The 21,581-nt window shown below is 34.0% G+C and overlaps 2 long non-coding RNA genes across 2 annotated transcripts; one reads left to right on the forward strand and one right to left on the reverse strand.

The window, feature by feature from the left end:
- Nucleotides 1–3,228: 3,228 nt before the first annotated feature.
- Nucleotides 3,229–11,342, forward strand: LOC128292985 (uncharacterized). Its single transcript, XR_008282994.1, has 3 exons — nt 3,229–3,362; nt 3,884–3,939; nt 11,110–11,342. It is a non-coding gene; the product is annotated as an uncharacterized LOC128292985 (long non-coding RNA).
- A 1,614-nt stretch (nt 11,343–12,956) lies between these two features.
- LOC108452709 (uncharacterized) lies at nt 12,957–21,181 on the reverse strand. Its single transcript, XR_001866431.2, has 3 exons — nt 20,874–21,181; nt 13,921–14,008; nt 12,957–13,255 (listed from the first exon to the last, which is right to left on the reverse strand). It is a non-coding gene; the product is annotated as an uncharacterized LOC108452709 (long non-coding RNA).
- Between the last annotated feature and the right edge of the window lie 400 nt (nt 21,182–21,581).

Raw genomic sequence — 21,581 nt, forward strand, 5'->3', positions numbered from 1 at the left:
AATACTGATGGAACTAGAGGTGGTCTTAGCCTTGTGTGGAATGAGAATTATTATTCAGGTACGGAGTTATTCAAATAATCATATAAATATGGAGATTAGTGAGACTGATCATAGTCTAAAATGGAGATTGACAGGGTTTTATGGGAATTTTGTGGCTCATAACAAGTAGGAATCGTGGAATTTATTGAGATTTGGGAAGGAACTATAAATTGCCATGAGTTGTATGTGGTGACTTTTGATGTCCATAAAACTAACTAAAAATTGACTAAGGCAAATACACATATTAATTAATAGTATAGCTACGGTGAGCAAATATATCGTTCCTACAAAAACTAAAAGTACTAATGATTATCATCTTTCAATTATTTAACCAATAAATTTAAGTATCACTATCAATCTAAATTACGCAATTTCTCTACATAGTATCTTGATCCATAGAAATCCTTAAATTATGCTAATATCTCTTCCGAAAGTAAAAGCAACTGACTCAAGGTTGATTAATTGAAATTTCTTTTTAATTAAAACCCCTATTATCACATTAACTCGTGCTATGGATTCCTCTATTTGATTTGACTCTAATCTGGTAGATTTAGGTCGTCCTATTTCTAGGATTGTATACAACTCCAGTCAATTACGTAAGATCTACTTTTAAACAGGGTCTATTCCTCCTCTAATTTAAGCACATCAAACATGGATCAATAATCTACAACTATCAAACCAAGAATTAAGCACACATAATTCAGAACAATACCTAAATATTTATTGTGTAAAATAAAAATCAAACGAAAAAATCCATTATAGGGTTTATCCCCCTAAGTATTTAGAAAATTAATTCATGCATGAAAATAAAAACATCCAAGATACAATATAACTGAAGGAAATATAGAAACTCATTATAATCTCTTAAGAAATCAAATGTGAATATTCAATCTTGACGTAAATCTAATTGAGAATAAACTTTAATAGTGTTTTTTGAGTTGTTTTCTTGAATATTCCATGATGGCTCCCTCATATATTCTTATTTTTGTCATATATATGTCTTAAAATGCCCACAAAACCTAAAAATTGTGTTTTTCCACAATTCAGAGTGTTAATCCGCGAAATTGAAATAACCTCCCACTTGGCCGTGTGGTAGGTCATGTGGCTCACACAGTCGTGTGGAAGGGGTCAGCCTGTGTGGCTCTTATTGCTTGCCTTGATTTTCTGGTTTTCGCTCGCTTTTTGCTCCTTTTGCTCCCAAATACTCTCATAAGTATAAAAACATGAATTTAAAGGATTAAGAACATAAAATTCATCGTTAACATCGAATAATCACCCAAAAATACATTAAGAATAAGATTAAAATATGTTACTTTTAGCATTTATCAAATTAAATGAGATATTGTAGTCGTATGAGAAAATGAGAGAAGTACCGAGGGAGGAGAGACACATGGAAGACATTCGAATGGCATTAAAAGATTTCCAATTGGTGGATATTGGTTATTCGAGGTCTTGGTTTACAAGGGAGATGGGGAATTTGTCAGAAACAATCATGAGGGAAAGATTGGATAGAGGAGTGGCGAATATGAGATGGATGAATTTGTTCCCTAAGTCTTTCGTTTAACACCTACCTCACTCTTTTCTGGATTACTATCCCGTTCTTATTCAAACAGACCAATGCGAGAGGCGAACGAGAAATAAAAGATTTAGATTTGAAGCTTGGTGGGTTTTAGAGGACTCTTGTGGAAAGGATGTTAACAGGATTTGGGATTTGACTTCAGGAGATGTGTTGGAGAGATTAGCGATCCTTCGGGTTTGATTGCAAGATTGGGCAAAACATCTAAAAGAGAAGTAAGTTAGCCAAAAGGAGAGTTTTATAAGAATATAGTAGGAATTGAATGCCTAGGATAGGGATGATGACACAATGGAGGAGCTATTAAAATCCACTTAAACTTGGAGATGGAGCTAAGGGTGAGCATTTGATCGAATCAAATCGAATGAAAAAATTTCAAGTTAATTGAGTTAACCAATCCTATTTTATCATCCCAACTCGATTCGAAATTAAGTTGAGTGAGATGGAATTTAAATCGAATCGAATACATTTTTTCGAGTTAAATTTAAAAAAAAAACATTTTAGGTCGTTGTAATCTTTGTCACCCACCATAATCAAAATTTCCCACTGTAATCAAATTTGTTATTAACTTTCATTCCCTCATAATTTATTTATTAATCTTTCATATACATGTTAGTTCTTTTGCTTGCTTAGTTGCTTCAATTATCTTCTGAGTTTTGTCACTATGTATTTTGAAATTAAAAATATATTAATTGTAAAAAATGTGATTTTTTAATAAAAATTATCAAAAAGATAAAATGTTAAATTGCTACCTGTAATGAACCGAAAGTTACGGTATCGGAAATTGAGTCTTGAGTACTGTTTCCGTGAAATTTATTCATGAATATTTATTAGAAATATTTATGAATTATAGTTGAATGGTTATTTAGTGTTTAATTAAGTGAAGTAGCTTGAATTTAGTTTAAAGGGCTAAATTGCATAAGGAATAAAAGTTTAATTATAGATTAAAGAAGTAAAGGGGACTAATCTAGTAATTAGACCCTAAGTGCCATGTGTGTGGTAATATTGAATAACCTGTGTAATAGTTGGTATATATGTGTAATAGCTATAAGATATTTTATGTTATAGCTATTACACATGTTAGTTTTATATTTATTATAGGTTAATAATAGTATAATAAGTAAAATTGATAAAATAGAAAAAGAAGATAGAAAGACTAACAGAGAGCAAACGTGAAAGAAAAAAGAAAGAAAGAAAGAAAAGGGAAATTTGAGGATTAAGGCCCTAAAGTTTGATTGGTAAGTTGTTTTAGCTCATTTTCTTATGATTTTTATGTTTATGGATGCCTAATTCAAAGTTCTACATGTATGAGGTTAAAATGATGAAAAATAGAGAATTTTTAGATATTTATTTAGTTGAATAAATTGAGGTTTTATGGGTTAAATTGATAGAAATTGAAGTTAGAAGTGATTAGTTAAAGGAATTTCTAAGTTAGGTTTAAATAGGGACTAAGTTGAATAGAGCTCAAAATTTATGTTTTATAATGAATTTTATGAGTTAGAAATTGTTAATGAGTTGATTAAAAGAGAATATGAAGCTTAAGTTAAAGAAAAAAATATTAGTAATGGAAAAATGACGAAATTGGAATTTTTGTAAAAGTTTTGTAGAAAGTGAAAATGTGTTTTATGAATTAATATATTGATGATTTTTAATTGTATGATTGTTAGTTGCAAACGTAGCACCGGATACGTCATCAAAGAAGGGAAAAGAGAAAGTGAACGAAGATATCGATTAAATTCGATAAATAGTGGTTTGTATTTCTATAAACCGAACTTAATCGTTATTGCTATATTTGATATTTATATTGTATGAAAATGTGAATGAGGTAAGTATTTTTACCATATTGAAATGAATGTGGTTTTGAATACCCTATTAACAAATTGTCGGGCTAGTCGGATATAGTTGACATGTCATAGGAATTGGAAGTATTGGGATATTCGACATTGAGTCGATGAGACACTATGTGTCGACATCTTGTTAAAGTTTCGGATTTGTTCCGATGAAGTACTTTGTGTACTATAATGTTAAAGTTCTGGATTTATTCGATGAAGCACTATGTGCTTATCCGGAGTGTGGGTTGGATCCGTGTATCCGTCGATTGTCCTAATTATGTTAATAAGGGTAAATAAAGTAAAGGTTATTAAAGTACTGATTGATATTGAATAATAGCAATAATGTGTTTGAATTACCATGTTTTAAAGTTGATTAAGCTATTGTTTATAGAAATACCACTGAGAGTATTCTCAGCGTACGGTTTGTTTTCGTGCACAGGCTAGGTACGAAAGTATAAGGACTCAGCATACAAGCCGATCCCCAAACTCAAATTGGTGAAGTTACTATCTTTTTGGAAAATGGCATTGTACGTAGGATGTCTTTTGGTCATTTTGAAAGTATCTAAGTTGTTAAGTGATATTTTGGTATGTTTTGTAAATGTTACCAAAACCTTAAGTATGGTGTGTTTTGATATGTTAGTGAAGAGTAATAAGAGGAAGTGCTGGTAAATATTGTAGAGAGAAGAAATGAAGATGTTATAAACTTAGTTATCAATATTTTATACTAAAACAGATTTGGACAGTAGCGGTAGTCCAACTTTGAAAATATACCAAAAATAGTATAAAGTGAATTAGATAATGAATAAAATTTGTAATTGAAGCTTAATGAATCTATTTTTATATGGAAGAAATAAAATAGGTAAAAGAGTTGTATTTTATGAGATATTTACATTTTGGTGAAACAGGGTTAGAACAATTTCTGGATTCCCTGTTCTGTATTTAGAAATTCACCATAAATTGTGTATTAAGAATTAGGACTCAAACTTTATTTGTATGGATTCCTTATTGAGTTTATCTTTAATTGAAACAAATGGCATAGTCATTGGATTTCTGTACAGGAAAAAATTTGATTCGTAGTGCACAAGGGTCAGAGTAGCTGAACCCTAAAACAGGGGAGAATTTTTCTAATAAACTGTACTAATTGGCCCGACCAAAAATTATAGAAAAACATTAGTAAGTAGATATATGAGTCTAGTTTCAGGGAAAATTTACGGAATTATATTTCGAGTTTCGTAACTCGAGATATGATTTTTTTAGCGACCATGACGCAGATGGATAGTTTACTACGAAAACTGTTTAAGTGCTAAGATAAGTTTTGTAATGTCTCCTGCTCGACTCCGACGACGGTCTCGGGTAGGGGGACGTTACTAGCTTGATTGGTATCAGAGCTAATTAGGTTTAGTCGGTTCTAGGACTAAATCGAATGTCAATGTGAATCTAGAGGTACATGCCATTACTGAGTCAAATTTGAGTTGGGATTGGATGCTGATATGTCTATTGAATATTTTTGTTTTATAGCATTAAGAATGTCTGATAAAAGTATTGAGGATACTGATCAGGAGATGTATAGTGAGGATGATGAACCGTATAATGTGAATGAATCGGAGTCTGCAACTCTAAGCGTGAATCAAGTAGGAAATCAACCGAATGTTGGAAGTGATAATACTGAAGTCTTTAGAATAATCGCCGATGCCCTTCAAAAGCGGTAAGAACTATGCCGCTACGTCCTCTATCCCTATTACCCAAGAGCTCCAATTAAAGAATTGAGAAAATATGGGGCTCTGAAATTTTGGGTGCGAAGGAATTGATTCGACTATTGCTGAAAATTGGTTAAAGACTACAAAGAGAGTTCGAAGCAACTTGAATGTACACCACAAGAAAGCTTAGTGTGTGTTGTCTCATTCTTGCAAGATGAAGCTTTCAGTATGGTGGGAATCAGTGATTCAGAATGTACTTGAGGAACAGATAAGTTGGGACTTCTTTCAAAAAGAGTTTCAAAAGAAGTATTTGGGAGAAATGTACATAGAGGACAAAAGACAAGAGTTCTTAACACTGAAACAAGGTGAGATGCTCATAGTGGATTATGAACGAGAATTTCTGAGATTGAGCAAATATGCCACTAAGTTTGTACCGACTGAAGCCGAACGATCTAAAAGATTTTTAAGAGGATTACGTGATGAATTTAGACTACAGTTGATGCCTCTTAGAATCACTGAGTTTGTGGATTTAATGGAAAAAACTAAGATGATTGAACAAATTCTTGGAAGGGATAAAAAGTCTGAAGTTGCTCGTTCGACTGAAAAACGTCCCAGAATGGTTAGTTTAAGTCTGCAGCCTAAGCGTTCAAAGGAATTACGAGGTAATTGGAGATTTAGTTCTCGATCGGAAAGGAGTGATCGAGGTCGAAAAGACGAGATCATCTGTGTCTCTCGCCAAGATCCAAGTCCGATTGAATCTTGAAATTCCAATATGTGAGCATTGTGGAAACCGACACAAAGAGGAGTGTAGAAAGTTGACTGGAGGTTGTTTCCGTTGTGGAGCTACCAATCACTTTATTAAAGATTGCCCAAAGATACCTGAAGCAACATCGACAGTAGTGCAAAGATCTGAATTTGCTTCCAGAGGCCGGGGATCAGGCCGAAGTAGTTCGTTTGCTAGAGGTGGTACTAGAAGAACTAGTGAGAGTGCTACACAACAATCTAAAGCTAGAGCTCCAGCTCGAGCGTATGTTGTGAGGACTCGAGAAGAGAAAGATGCTCACGATGTGGTGACAGGTATATTCTTATTGAATTCAGCACCCGTTTATGCTTTAATAGACCCTGGGTCATTACATTCATATGTTAATACGAAAGTAGTTGAGACAAAAAAATTAGAGTCTGAATTGTCTAAAGTTATGATAGAAGTGTCTAGTCCACTGGGACAAACTACTTTAGTGAACCATATATGTCGAAGATGTTCGTTAATGATTCAAGATAGAATATTCCCTGTTGATCTGTTGATTATGCCATTTGGCGACTTTGATGTTATTTTGGGAATGGACTAGTTATCAGAACATGGAGTGATTTTAGACTGTTATAAGAAGAAGTTTATTGTTCAGAATGAAAGTGAAGATAGAATTGAAGTAAATGGTATTCGGACTAGTGGATCAATTCGTATTATTTCGGCCATTAAAGCTAACAAGCTTCTTCATCGAGGTTGTAATGCTTTCTTAGCATATGTGATTAATTCGGATTCAGTTAAAGTCAGTGTAGTAAAATTTGGACTGTATGTGAATTTTCTGATGTATTCCTTGAGGAATTACCTGGATTACCCCCTGATCGAGGGTAGAATTTGTGATTGAAGTCTACCCAGGTACAGATCTGATATCGATACCTCCGTACCGTATGGCACCTACTGAGCTAAAGGAATTAAAAGTACAGTTGCAAGACTAATTGGATAGAGGTTTTATACGACCTAGTACATCACCATGGGGAGCTCCAATGTTATTTGTTAAGAAGAAAGATGGGTCGATGCGGTTGTGCATTGATTATTGACAACTCAACAAAGTGACTGTCAAGAACAAGTATCCACTTCCCTGAATAGATGATTTGTTTGATCAACTGAAAGGAGCTTCCATATTTTCAAAGATTTATCTGAGGTCGGGATACTATCAGTTGAAAGTAAAAGAGTGCGACATATTGAAGACGGCATTCCGTACGAGGTATGGGCATTATGAATTTTTAGTGATGCCATTTGGACTGACAAATGCCCCTGCTGCTTTTATGGATCTTATGAATCGGATTTTTCAGCCATACTTGGATCAGTTCGTAGTAGTTTTTATCGACAATATTTTGATGTATTCCAAGTCAGAAAAAGATCATGAGCAACATCTCCAGATTGTTTTGCAAATACTACGAGAAAAGCAATTGTACGGAAAATTGAGCAAGTGTGAATTCTGGTTATCAGAAGTTGTGTTTCTTGGTCATGTCGTATCAGTGGATGGAATTAGAGTGGATCCAAATAAGATTGAAGCAGTTATTCAGTGGAAAGTTCCTAAGAATGTATCAGAGGTACGAAGTTTTCTCGGATTGGCTGGTTACTATTGAAGATTCGTCAACTGATTTTTAAAGATAGCCTTACCGATGACCAAGCTACTATAGAAGAATATTCCATTTGTTTGGAATGAGCAATGTCAGAAAAGTTTTGAAGCATTAAAACGAATGTTAACAGAGGCAATCGATGTTGACTTTACCGAATCGAAAGAGATTTTGTAGTGTCTGGTGATGCTTCATTGAGTGGATGGGATGTGTCTTGATGCGAACGGAAAGTCATTGCTTATGCTTTACTGACAATCGAAACCGCATGAACGCAACTATCCAACTTATGATTTAGAATTAGCAGCTGCAATTTTTGCCTTGAAGATTTGGAGGCACTATCTTTATGGTGAAAAGTGCTATGTTTATACGGATCATAAAAGTTTGAAGTATTTGCTTTCGCAAAAAGAATTGAATCTGAGACAAAGGCGTTGGATAGAGCTTCTAAAAGACTATGATTGTGTCATAGACTATCATCCAGGGAAGGCTAATGTAGTAGCCGACACACTGAGTAGAAAAGCTGCGATTGAATTACGAGCAATGTTTGCACAACTTAGTATCACTGAAGATGGAAGCCTTTTGACTGAATTAAGAATAAAGCCAGTAATGTTTGATCGAATCAGATTAGCACAGTTATAAGATGATCAGTTGTTGAAGAAAAGAGAGATGATTCGGAATGGTACAATAGAAAATTTTAGCATTGATGGAAATGGCTATCTAAGATTTCAGAATCGACTTTGCATTCCGAATAATTCTGAGTTGAAAGAGTTAATTCTTCGAGAAGCTCATAATAGTCTATTTGCATTTCATCCTGGAGGTATGAAAATTTATCGTGATTTGCGTGAATTGTATTGGTGGTCGGGAATGAAAAAGGATATAACTGAATATGTGGCAAAGTGTTTGACTTGTCAACGAGAGAAGGCAGAACATCAAGTTCCATCGGGATTACTTCAACCCATCAATATTCCTGAATGGAAATGGGACCGAATAACGATGGACTTTGTGACGAGATTACCGATGTCTACAAGTAAAAAGAATGCTATTTGGGTAATAGTTAATCGACTTACGAAGTCAGCTCATTTCTTAGCTGTGAGAACCGATTGGTCGTTAAAGAAACTTGCTGAAGTTTATGTTCGGGAAATCATTAGATTACATGGTATTCCAAAATCAATAATTTTTGACAGAGATCCAAAGTTTACGTCAAGGTTTTGGAAGCAATTACATGAATCTTTCGGTAATCGACTTCACTTTAGTACAGCTTTTCATCCACAGACTGATGGTCAATCTGAACGGGCAATACAAATTTTAGAAGATATGCTTCGAGCCTGTATGATTGATTTTGAGTCTAACTAGGAATATTAATTGTCATTAGCCGAATTTGTGTATAATAATAGTTTCCAGTCAAGTATACAGATGGCACCGTATGAGGCTTTGTATGGACGAAGATGCCGATCACCCGTATGTTGGACAGAACTGAATGAGAAGAAGATAATTGGACCTGAATTGGTTCAAGAAACGGAAAGTACAGTTAAGAAAATTCGAGAAAGATTGAAAACTGCTTTTGATAGACAGAAATCGTATGCAGATTTGAAACGACGGGATATTGAATACTCAGTCGGGGATAAAGTATTTTTAAAGGTTTCACCTTGGAAGAAAATTCTAAGATTTGGTCAAAAAGGAAAATTAAGTCCTCGTTTTATTGGACCTTACGAAGTTATTGAGAGAATTGGACCAGTAGCGTATCGATTGGCCTTACCTCCTGAACTACAGAAAATGCACAATGTCTTCCATGTTTCTATGCTAAGAAGATATCGATAGGATCCTTCACATGTTATTACGACCGAGAATGTAGAGATTCGACCTGACTTATCGTATGAAGAAGAACCAGTTGAGATTCTAGCACGAGAGGTAAAAGAATTACGTAATAAACGTATTCCTTTAGTAAAAGTGCTATGGCGAAGTCACAGTGTTGAAAAAGCTACGTGGGAACCGGAAGAAACGATGAGATCTCAATACCCCCATCTCTTTTCAGGTAAATTTCGAGGATGAAATTTATTAAAGGGGAGAGAATTGTAATGAACTGAAAGTTACGGTATTGGAAATTGAGTCTTGAGTACTGTTTCCGTGAAATTTATTCATGAATACTTATTAGAAATATTTATGAATTATAGTTGAATAGTTATTTAGTGTTTAATTAAGTGAAGTAGCTTGAATTTAGTTTAAAGGGCTAAATTGCATAATGAATAAAAGTTTAATTATAGATTAAAGAAGTAAAGGGACTAATCTAGTAATTAGACCCTAAGTGCCATGTGTGTGTTAATATTGAATAACGTATGTAATAGTTGGTATATATGTGTAATAGCTATAAGATATTTTATGTTATAGCTATTACACATGTTAGTTTTATATTTATTATAGGTTAATAATAGTATAATAAGTAAAATTGATAAAATAGAAAAAGAAGATAGAAAGACTAACAGAGAGCAAACGTCAAAGAAAGAAGAACGAAAGAAATAAATAAAAAAAGGGAAATTTGAGGATTAAGGCCCTAAAGTTTGATTGGTAGGTTGTTTTAGCTCATTTTCTTATGATTTTTATGTTTATGGATGCCTAATTCAAAGTTCTACATGTATGAGGTTAAAATGAAGAAAAATAGAGAATTTTTAGATATTGATTTAGTTGAATAAATTGAGGTTTTATGGGTTAAATTGATAGAAATTGAAGTTAGAAGTGATTAGTTAAAGGAATTTCTAAGTTAGGTTTAAATAGGGGCTAAGTTGAATAGAGCTCAAAATTTATGTTTTATAATGAATTTTATGAGTTAGAAATTGTTAATGAGTTGATTAAAAGAGAATATGAAGCTTAAGTTAAAGAAAAAATACTTGTAATGGAAAAAGGACAAAATTGGAATTTTGTAAAAGTTTGGTAGAAAGTGAAAATGTGTTTTATGAATTAATATATTGATAATTTTTAATTGTATGATTGTTAGTAGCAAACGTAGTATCGGATCGTCATCAAAGAAGGGAAAAGAAAGTGAACGAGGATATCGATTAAATTCGATAAATAGTGGTTTGTATTTCTATAAATCGAGCTTAATCGTTATTGCTATATTTGATATTTATATTGTATGAAAATGTGAATGAGGTAAGTATTTTTACCATATTGAAATGAATGTGATTTTGAATACCCTATTAACGAAGGTGTCGGGCTAGTCGGATATAGTTGACATGTCATAGGAATTGGAAGTATTGGGATATTCGACATTGAGTCGATGAGACACTATGTGTCGACTCATCGTTAAAGTTTCGGATTTGTTCCGATGAAGTACTTTGTGTACTATAATGTTAAAGTTCTGGATTTATTCCGATGAAGCACTATGTGCTTATCCGGAAGTGTGGGTTGGATCCGTGTATCCGTCAGTGTCCGAGTTATGTTAATAAGGGTAAATAAAGTAAAGGTTATTAAAGTACTGATTGATATTGAATAATAGCAATAATGTGTTTGAATTACCATGATTTAAAGTTGATTAAGCTATTGTTTATAGAAATACCACTGAGAGTATTCTCAGCGTACGATTTATTTCCGTGCGCAGGCTAGGTACGAAAGTATAAGGACTCAGCATACAAGCCGATCCCCAAACTCAAATTGGTGAAGTTTCTATCTTTTTGGAAAATGGCATTGTACGTAGGATGTCTTTTGGTCATTTTGAAAGTATCTAAGTTGTTAAGTGATATTTTGGTATGTTTTGTAAATGTTACCAAAACCTTAAGTATGGTATGTTTTGATATGTTAGTGAAGAGTAATAAGAGGAAGTGTTGGTAAATATTGTAGAGAGAAGAAATGAAGATGTTATAAACTTAGTTATCAACATTTTATACTAAAACAGATTTGGACAGAGCGGTAGTCCAACTCGAAAATGTACCAAAAATAGTATAAAGTGAATTAGATAATGAATAAAATTTTAATTGAAGCTTAATGAATCTATTTTTATATGGAAGAAATAAAATAGGTAAAAGAGTTGTATTTTATGAGATATTTACGTTTTAGTGAACAGGTTAGAACAATTTCTGGATTCCCTATTCGACTTTAGAAATTCACCATAAATTGTGTATTAAGAATTAGGACTCAAACTTTATTTGTATGGATTCCTTATTGAGTTTATCTTTAATTGAAACAAATGGCATAGTCATTGGATTTCTGTACAGGAAGAAATTTGATTCGTAGTGCACAAGGGTCAGAGTAGTTGAACCCTGAAACAGGGGAGAATTTTTCTAATAAACTGTACTAATTGGCCTGACCAAAAATTCTAGAAAACAATTGGTAAGTAGATATATGAGTTTAGTTTCAGGGAAAATTTACGGAATTAGATTTCGAGTTTCGTAACTCGAGATATATTATATTTTTAGCGACCGTGACGCAGATGGATAGTTTACTACGAAAACTGTTTAAGTGCTAAGATAAGTTTTGTAATGTCTCCTGCTTGACTCCGGCGACAGTCTCGGGTAGGGGGACGTTACTCTACCAACATAAAATTTTAACACGAATATTTTATGGCATCATCAATAATTCAATTTTAACAAAAATTTATAAAGATTCAATATGATTAAATAATTCAATAATATAAATAATACAAAATGTAACACCCCTAACCCGTCTCTGTCGCAGGAATAGGATTATAGAGTATTACCATACAATCAGAATCATTTAAACTTAACTTCATTCAATAACATAAACAAATCATAAAACAATTATATACATATATTTCGTCCTTAAATCGAGCCCTCGATGCCTTAAAAATACCTTAAAAATGATTCGGGACTAATTTAAATTTATTTAAAAAGTCTAAGAAAAGGTCACAAAGTTTTAGAAACAGGGATCACATGGCCGTGTGGCCAGGCCGTGTAACAATCGAACTAGGGACACACGGCCATTTCCCAGCCCGTTCCTCACCCATGTAACTCTCTGAGTGGGTCACACGGCCGTGTAACTCTCAAAATTGCCGCACTTGCCCATGTGTTAGGCCGTGTAACTCACTGACTTGCAACTTAAGAAATCACCAAATGACACACGGACGTCTCGCCAGGACATTTTTCTCACATGACTAAGTCATATGGCCGTGTCTCAGGCCGTGTGGATCCAAATTAACCTAAAATCAAGCTATTTCCAAACCATTTTATGCACAATCATTCAACTCAAATAAACACACTTTAAAGAGACTTGTAGATCATCAAAACACGCATCAAAATGGCATTTCAAGACCCTAGTTCCACTAACGAATATGTCATTCAAAGGCACCACAATATATCAAGACATCATCTATCAAAACATGTCCATAATGTACCAATTCATACATGACAACCTATTCATTTACTTACCCAAAACATGCCAATAGTGCTACTTTTCATGCAAATCAACCTAAACCAAATAAATACTAAAACATTCCATCAATGACTAATTCAAACTATTCATACATACCATAAAAGGAGCCTTATATACAAGTACATGAAAGTGACCATAAGAACTTACTTAAACAAGCATGATGAGTCCAACAACCATTCAAAAACATCAAGGCACAACCATACCAAATTACCATTTACATGTTCATCAAAACATCATTTTAAACTATCCTATTCATGCCATTATAATCATTGGTCAAAATGCTCAAAAATACTAAAAATACTTCTGGATAGTGTGATAGATCTCTGACAAGCTTCCAACCAAATCAAGCTTTTGACGATCTATAAAACAAGGAAAAACAACTACGTAAGTAATGAATACTTAGTAAGCGCGTATGAACTTAAAGAATAACTTACCATTTCAATAATACATTACAAAGTTTAAAATGCATTTCACACCAATGCCATAAGCTTAGCAATGCCTATCCAACATCAGCAACTAACAAGTTGGTAGATTTTCCATGATAATATGAAATCAACCCTATATACAACGTCAAATATTTCATACTTTCATTCATAAAGTCATGAATCAATCCAATTACATACCTAAATTTACTTTCATTTTTACCATTTAGAACTATATTGGATACCTAGGAAGCTCACGCGAAGTGTGCCTTTACATATAACCTTTCCTTTATATAATTGCTCACACGAGCTGTGAGTCGAAATGTAAATTACACGATGCTACTCACATGAGCTGTATAGTATCCACAACAAATGCAAGACCTCAACCATCGGTAGGACATTCAAGAACAGCACTTGAAACATGAAATCTCTAATGACATGCCATTTGTATCGTATTATTTCTTGAAGTTCAAACGATACTCATTATTCGTCAATTCGTCATAGCATTGATATGTTCATATATCGATCCATTTGAAATATAAATAAAATAATAACAATCAATGTAAATAACATTAACATGATAATCGTTCATACAAACTTACCTCGACGACTAGGGCGTAGAAACGAAATCGAGCTATTCCGAGAATTTTGCTTTTCCCCGATCTAGGTACGTACGTGGTTTATCTTGATCTAAATAGATAATTATATTCAATTAAGTTCTTCAATTAACCTCAAAAATTCAATTCAATCCATAATTCACATTTATGCATAATTACCATTTTGCCCCTAACATTTTAACTTTTCATAATTTAGTCCTTAAGCTTATAACTTTAAATCTAACCATTTTAATCAAATTCAATGTCAACTAAACATACAAGGGACCTTGAAAATACTCATATTTATTAACATTTCACAATAAAACCCTAGAATTTATACATTTAACAAATTAGTCCCTAAATGCCATTTTCATCCACAAATCACTTTACCAAAACTTGTTTATTTTTCAACAAAGGTTGATAATCTATCATTTAGCATCACAAGCTATTCAAAAACATTCATGGAAAGTCCCTTAACCTTTAATATTTTTACAAATTGAACCCCAGGCTAGTTAGATTAAGCTACAACAATCATGAAAACATAAAAATCATTAAAAACTAACCTTAAAACACCAACATGCATGAGCTAGACTTAGCCGAATCTTCAAAGCACAAAAATGGTGTTTTTCTTAAATATTTCAGTGAGAGAAACCAGTTAGAAAGATAATACCATCTTTACTTTGTTTTAATTTTACTTTATTTATCAAATTACTAAATTAACCTTTGACATTAACATTAAATTCACTTAAACTATGTTCATAATTGTCCACTAACCTTATGAATGGTATAATTACCATTTAAGTCAATTTACTTTCATTTCCATAGTCATTTAACCCTTTTAAAAAATAGAACTCAACTTTTATCTTTTTTACGATTTAGTCCTTTTCACCTAATTAATCATGCAAACATCAAAATTTCTCAATGAAATTTTAATTACGACCTCAATAAAATCTCGTAGGTACTAAATAAATAATATAATATTAATTTACTTGTCGAATTCGCGGTCCCGAAACCACTGTTCTAATATCGCATAAAACGGCCTATTACACAAAATGTGAAATTTAAGTTAATAATATAAATAGTAAATTTAAATAAAATTATTACTATTTAGGTTTAGGTATTTTTTGGGTGATTTTAATTTTTTATTTAGGGGTAAAGGTTAAGAAGTAAAAATTTAGGGGGGAAATAAAAAGTTTTGGGGTTAATGGAGTAATTTTTTTGGGGGAAAGTAACTGGGAGAGTAAAATTTTGGAGGGAAATTGGGTTTGGGGTAGGAGGGGTGGGATGAGAGGGGAATAAAAGTTATGGGGGGAAAGTGGGAGGGAGTAAAAGTTTTGAAGGGAAAGTCCAGAGGTTTGGGATTTTGGGGTAAAAATGTAAAATATTATAATTTGGTATTCAGTTTATTCAAATTATTCAAGCTATTCAAATTCAAAAACCAAACTCTATTTGAACTTGAAATTAAAAAAAAAAGTTTGAGTTGACTCGAATAACTCGATTCGTTTAACTTGAAATTTGAAATGTTTTTCAATTTTTTTTAGTCAAATCAAGTTTTGCTCACCCCTAGATGGAGATGGAGGAGATATACTGGGAACAAAGGACACGGGCCAATTGGTTGATGATTTGGGATAAAAACATTGCTTTCTTTCAAAATTTTGCATCCCAACATTAGTGAATGAACCAAATATGTGGTTTGCAAAATGATAATGAGAAGGTAACTATAGATGAAAGAGAGATAGAGATGATAACTCGTAACTATTTTAACAATATATTCTCTACAAGGGGCAATGGCGACATGGACCATGTTTTATTTGGTGTGAATAAGTGTATAACATATAACATGAACTAGATGTTTTTGGATAGATATATTGGGGAAGAGGTTTATGTAGCATTAAAAGGTATGGTTCCAACAAAAGCGTTGTGGGCAAATTATTTTTTGGCTCTCTTTTTCAAAAATTTAAGCACATCGTTGGGTGAGATGTTAGGTCCTTTTGCTTGGAAATTTTGAATGAAGGTAAGTCTTTGTAATCTCTAAAACTCACCAACATTGTGTTAATACCAAAGATAAGGCATCCGATGAATTTAATGAATTTTAGACCAATAAGCCTTTGAATGGTGTTATATAAAATGATTTCGAAGATAGTTACTAATCGATCTTAGAAAGTTTTAGATTGTTGTGTAGACAAAGCCCAAAGTGCATTTGTTCTGGGTCGTTTGATCATAGATAATGTGCTCATTGCTTATGAAATTCTACACACATTTAAGCAAAAAAGAACATGTAGGAAATGTTTAATGGCATCAAATTGGGCATGAGTAAAGCTTACGGTCGTGTAGAATGGGCTTTGCTGAGTTATGGAGTCAATTTATTATGCAGTGTATTAGCACTATCTCTTATTCTATTATCTTGAATGGCGCAACAGGAGAGGTGTTTAGGCCTAAGAGGAGTTTACAATAAGGAGATTCGTTAAGCCATTTTCTTTTCTTGATATGTAATGAAGGGCTCTCGACACTAATGTGATCTGTAACATCCCAAAATAAGCCTAGTCGGAACAGTGATTTTGGGACCACAAATTTGATTTTGAAATATTTATTTTATGATTATTATGAGGTTTAGAATATGAGTATATGTATGTGTTAAAGTTTCATGAAGAAATTCTATGAGTAAGGTGTCCAATTGGAAATTATGGACCAAATTGAATAAAGTGCAAAACTTAGATTCTAAAAAAATTTTATATGAAATTGCTTGAGATTATTAATTAGAAGTCTTTAAAGAGAAATTTTCCCAATTTCTAAGTTTTTGGACAAAAATGGGCATTGTATGAATAAAATTTGAAAGAAAGGGCTTAAGGGCATTTTGGTCATTTGGCTAATTAATGAAATAAAATGGGAAAATAAACCAAAACTCAGCTCATCTTCTCTACCTTGCTGCCAAAATTTGAGAGCCACCATACCTAGGGTTTTTTCACTTTTCAAGCTCAATAGTAAGTGCTCCCAAGCCCCGTTTTTAATGTTCTTCGTATTTTTAAAATCCCGATAACTTACTCTCTCCATTTCTACCCATATTTTGAGTTAGGGTTCATGTATGTAAAGTGACCCATGTGTTACATGTTTACTCTTTGATAATTTATGGAGGAATATGAAAGTTGGATGTGTGTTAAACATCTTTTGCTAGGTGATTTTCATGAAAAACTCCTAAAAGGATCTTTTTGTAAAAGGTGTAAAATATGTGGTAGAAATGTAAAATAATGGAAAAATATGGGCTGCCATAAGAGGAAAAAATTCTGCTAGGTTGGATAATGTAGAAAATTCATGCATTTCATCATACGAGCCTAAAGGCTAAATCGTAAATAATATGAAAGGTTAGGGGCAAAACGGTCATTTTGTTTAGGGGTGAAATTTAGACTCGAAAAGAATAATATGAGGTATTAATGATTCATTTTATTGTTATAGACCTCGAGGAACAAATTCCGTAAGTCAATCGAGGAAAACGAAAGGTTTCGAAATAATCGAGACGCAAAACGGAAATGAATACCAGGTAAGTTAGAATAACTTTAAGTAAAGTATTAATATGCCTAGTTACATGTGTTATGAATGTATGATAATTGGTTATAATGATGGCATGAAAATCCATGAAGTATGTTAATAATATAATAAAATGATAATAAATGTCTCGATTGAAGTTAAAAAGGGAAATTCAATGGATAAACCATGGCTTACATGACTTGTGATCCTGCATGTGTTGTAGAAAAAGATTTATCCCGGACGGGTAATCCGTTTATCTCAAATATAGGAAAGATCTAGCCCGGAAGGGTGTTCCTTGAGTGATTGAGCCTCTCGAAGAATATGTGTGCACTGTGGATTTAGCCCAGACAGGTAATCCGACTAGGGTCTGAATTTAGCCTGGACTGGTAATTCAGATCCGAGCTCATTACGGGTGTTTATCGCTGCAAGGGATTTAACCTATACTAGTAATCCCGTCGTATGATGTGAGGTTAGCGAGAGTGCATACTTGAAATGATCGCTCTTATGACTTGACAGTAATTGAATAATCCAACGAGACTTTCGAGAAACTCAACGGGATTAACATGAGATATAAAAATGAAAATGTTGAATGATGAGCTCATCTAAGACAAATTACATGGTGCATTGTTGTGATACTAACTTGTTGATTGAGTGCATGTGATAGGGAAACTATTTCATGCTTGTTGGTTTTATTGCCTAATATGGATGCATGTTAATTAATCGGTAAGTTTACTTTCCAGTTATAAGGGCTTACTAAGCATGTAAATGCTTACCCCTCTCTTTTCCCTGTCTTACAGAGCTGGTGGACTCACGAAGATTGGGAGACGGTTGGAGAGTCAACACACTATCATCTTGTCTAGCTTTGGTATATAGATACTCTTATTTTGTTCAGTGTCATGTATAGGCCTTTTGTTATTTTGTTATATGTGTCATTTGATTAGGCAATATGAAGGCTTATAAAAGTATACATATTCACTTGTATATGGCCATGGAAATTGGCTCATGTTGGTATAGGTTATGACCTACCAAATTGTGCATGTTATGTTCCAATGTTCTTGTGATGATTAAATATGATGTATTACAATTAGTCATATGTAGCATGACCAAATCACAAGGGGTGGTTAGGCCAAAATTTTGGCAATGAGTTAAGATAACGAGCCAATCTTAATTGAGTCACAAGTCATGGAAATCCTTAAGATAAAGGGGACAACCTAGCATGTATAAAAACTGATGAGATTAGGTTTACATGCAATGAGGTATATTAAGGTCATTTAAGAGTATAATTAGACCATGTTAAGTGTTATTAAAAACTATAAGTGGATATGATTATTAGAGGGTAACCTAAGGCTTGAAAAATAGCCTAAAAAGGTCCACACGGGTCGACACACGGACGTGTGTCTAGGCTGTGTGTGACACACAGACCGCCCCATAGGCGTGTGAAATGGCCGTGTGTCCCCTGTGCCTAAAAATATTAAGTCAGAATGCATGGTAGTAAACACACGGGTATAGACACGGCCATGTGTCTCAACCGTATGGAGGGCACGACCTAGGACACGGGTATGTGTCTTGGCCGTGTGCCCCTAAATGCATGTTGAAGTCATAAACAGAATGCTCGAGTTTTCAGACACGGGCGACCACACAGGTGTGTCTAGGCCGTGTGAAGGACACGGGCTAGGGACATGGGGGTGTGTTTGGCCGTGTGAAAACCCTGTAGGTTCAAAATAGAAAATATATTCAATTAATTCCACACGGGTAGGGGACACGGGCGTGTCCCAAAGCACTCGGGCGTGTGCATTGCCTCTACACAAGCATATGACGCTTAACTTAAAAAAAATTTTCAAGAATTTTCTCAGGTCTTTGGTTTAGTCTCGGACCTTTCTCAATATATGTTTTTGGCCCCGTAGGCCCATAATAGGGACACTAAGATGTTGTTTGATTGGGTTCAAAATGGAAGGAAATTTTATAACCCATATTTCCCGAAAATGTTTGAGTACATGTCTGGTAATGCCTCATACTTGATCCCAGTCTCGGGTACGGGTAAGGGGTGTTACAAGAATGACAATAGAGGAGGGTATGCTGAGAGGGGCGAAAGTAAGTCGAAGGGGTCCACAGATTTCTCATCTCATGTTTGCAGACAATTTTATTTTATTTGGGCAGGCTATAGAGAGGGCAACTTATATCCTTAAAAATATTTTAAAGGATTATGAAGTGTGCTCAGGATAATGTATCAACTATGAAAAATCCATTGTGTTTTTTAGCTCAAATACCTCCGAAGGTGTAAGGAATTTAGTTTTGTAGGGAATGGGAGTTCGATGTTCTGTTAATCCTAAAAAATATTTGGGCTTGCTGAATATAGTAAGTCAGAAGTGATTGGCATTTCAATGGTTAAAAGATCGCATTAAATCGAAGATCAATAGTTGGAGCACGAGCCAGTTGTCGTAAGGGGGTAAGGAGATTTTCATAAAAGTTGTGTTACAGGCAATACCCATTTATGCAATGACTTGCTTTTTATTGCCTAAATCTCTTTATGTAGGAATGGGGCGGATAATGGAAAATTTCTAATGGCAAAAAGGACAAGGTAAGCATAGGATCCATTGGTTTGAGTGGAGGTGGCTATGCGAATTAAAGGAAAATGAGGGCTTTGGTTTCCGTTGTTTAACAAAATTCAATTTAACCTAATTTGTTAAGCATGGGTGAAAGTTAATAAACAATCCAAATTCGTTGTTAGCTCTAACATTAAAAGTTAAGTACTATCCAAATTCAGATTTTCTAAGAGCTGAATTAAGGAATATACCTTCCTATACTTGGAAGAGTGTAAGGGCTACTAAGGGCCTTCTACAAGCTAAGCTTTGCTGGTGGGTTTGGACAGTAAAGGAAATCCCAGTGGAGGCTGCATGAGTGCTAGTAGCTCTGAGGTTTAAGATACAGCAGGGAGTCAATGATTCGAATATCAGGTTGGTTGTAGATTTAATTGATGCAGAAAATAGGAAATGGAAAGAAGACAATTACATATACCTTCTATGACAGTGATGTAAAAAGAATTCTGTGTATTTCGTTGGCAAGATTCCCGTATGATGATTATATAGTGTGGCGAAGGGAGACATCCAGGGAGTATTTGGTGAGGGGTGGATATAAACTTCTATTACAAGGTATTCTAATCTCATGCTAAATTATAATCAAAATGAAAATATGGAATTTTACAGACCCTCTAAGATTAAAATTACAGTTTGGAGAACTGGTGTGAATTTCCTACCTATCCTAGCTAATTTACAATACAAAAAATTAGTTGCAAAAGAAATTTTCCCAAGATATAAAATGAAATTGGAAACTAGGGAACATGTTTTCCAGGACTCTCCTATAACAAAGGAGATCTAGGACAAATTATAGTTTGTATGGTCACAGGAACTGTTAAATCTAGAATATATGGAGTGGATTACCTGTTTTCTGGCGTATAAACCCAATGATTAGTGTTGAACCTTGGTTTGTACTTCATGGGAAATTTGGATCGAGAGGAATAAATGGGTGCATGAGGGACAAAAAAGATCAGGGTCAGTATAACAGACTTCATTAAAAGCTATATTCGAGAATTAGATGAGTTGGAGAAGAAGTTACTAGTTAGGAGTCGAGCCAGCGAAAGATGGTGACCATTGGATTCATCAGTTTTCAAAATAAACTTTGATGTTACATTTAATAATAGAGAAAACAGGTCTTGTTTGGGAATAGTGTTACGAGATTCAAATAGAGAGATTTTGAGATCGAAGATAGTGATAAATAAGGATATACTTTCAATGTTTGCGACAGAGGCCATTGCATGTGTGTAGGTGGTTACACTAGGCAAGGATTTGGGTTTAACGACGGTGATGATAGAAGGGGACACACTATTAGTGGTCAAGAAAGTCCAAAACGGTGAGGTGAATAGATTCGAAATTGGAGCCTACATTAATTAAGGATGCAAAACATTAGGTGAATTTTTTCAAAAATTTAGGCTTAGTTTGGATGGGCGATTGGGTGTGGTGCGGTGCGTTTAGCTTATTTTTTGTCTCACGCTACAGTATTTAATCTCACCGCCACCGCTGTTTTTACACTAACTGCAGGTAAACTCACCGCCCATCCAAACTCACCCTTAGATTCAAATGTGTTGAGGG

Source organism: Gossypium arboreum, chromosome 5, assembly GCF_025698485.1.
Source record: "Gossypium arboreum isolate Shixiya-1 chromosome 5, ASM2569848v2, whole genome shotgun sequence".
NCBI classification, from domain to species: Eukaryota; Viridiplantae; Streptophyta; class Magnoliopsida; order Malvales; family Malvaceae; genus Gossypium; species Gossypium arboreum.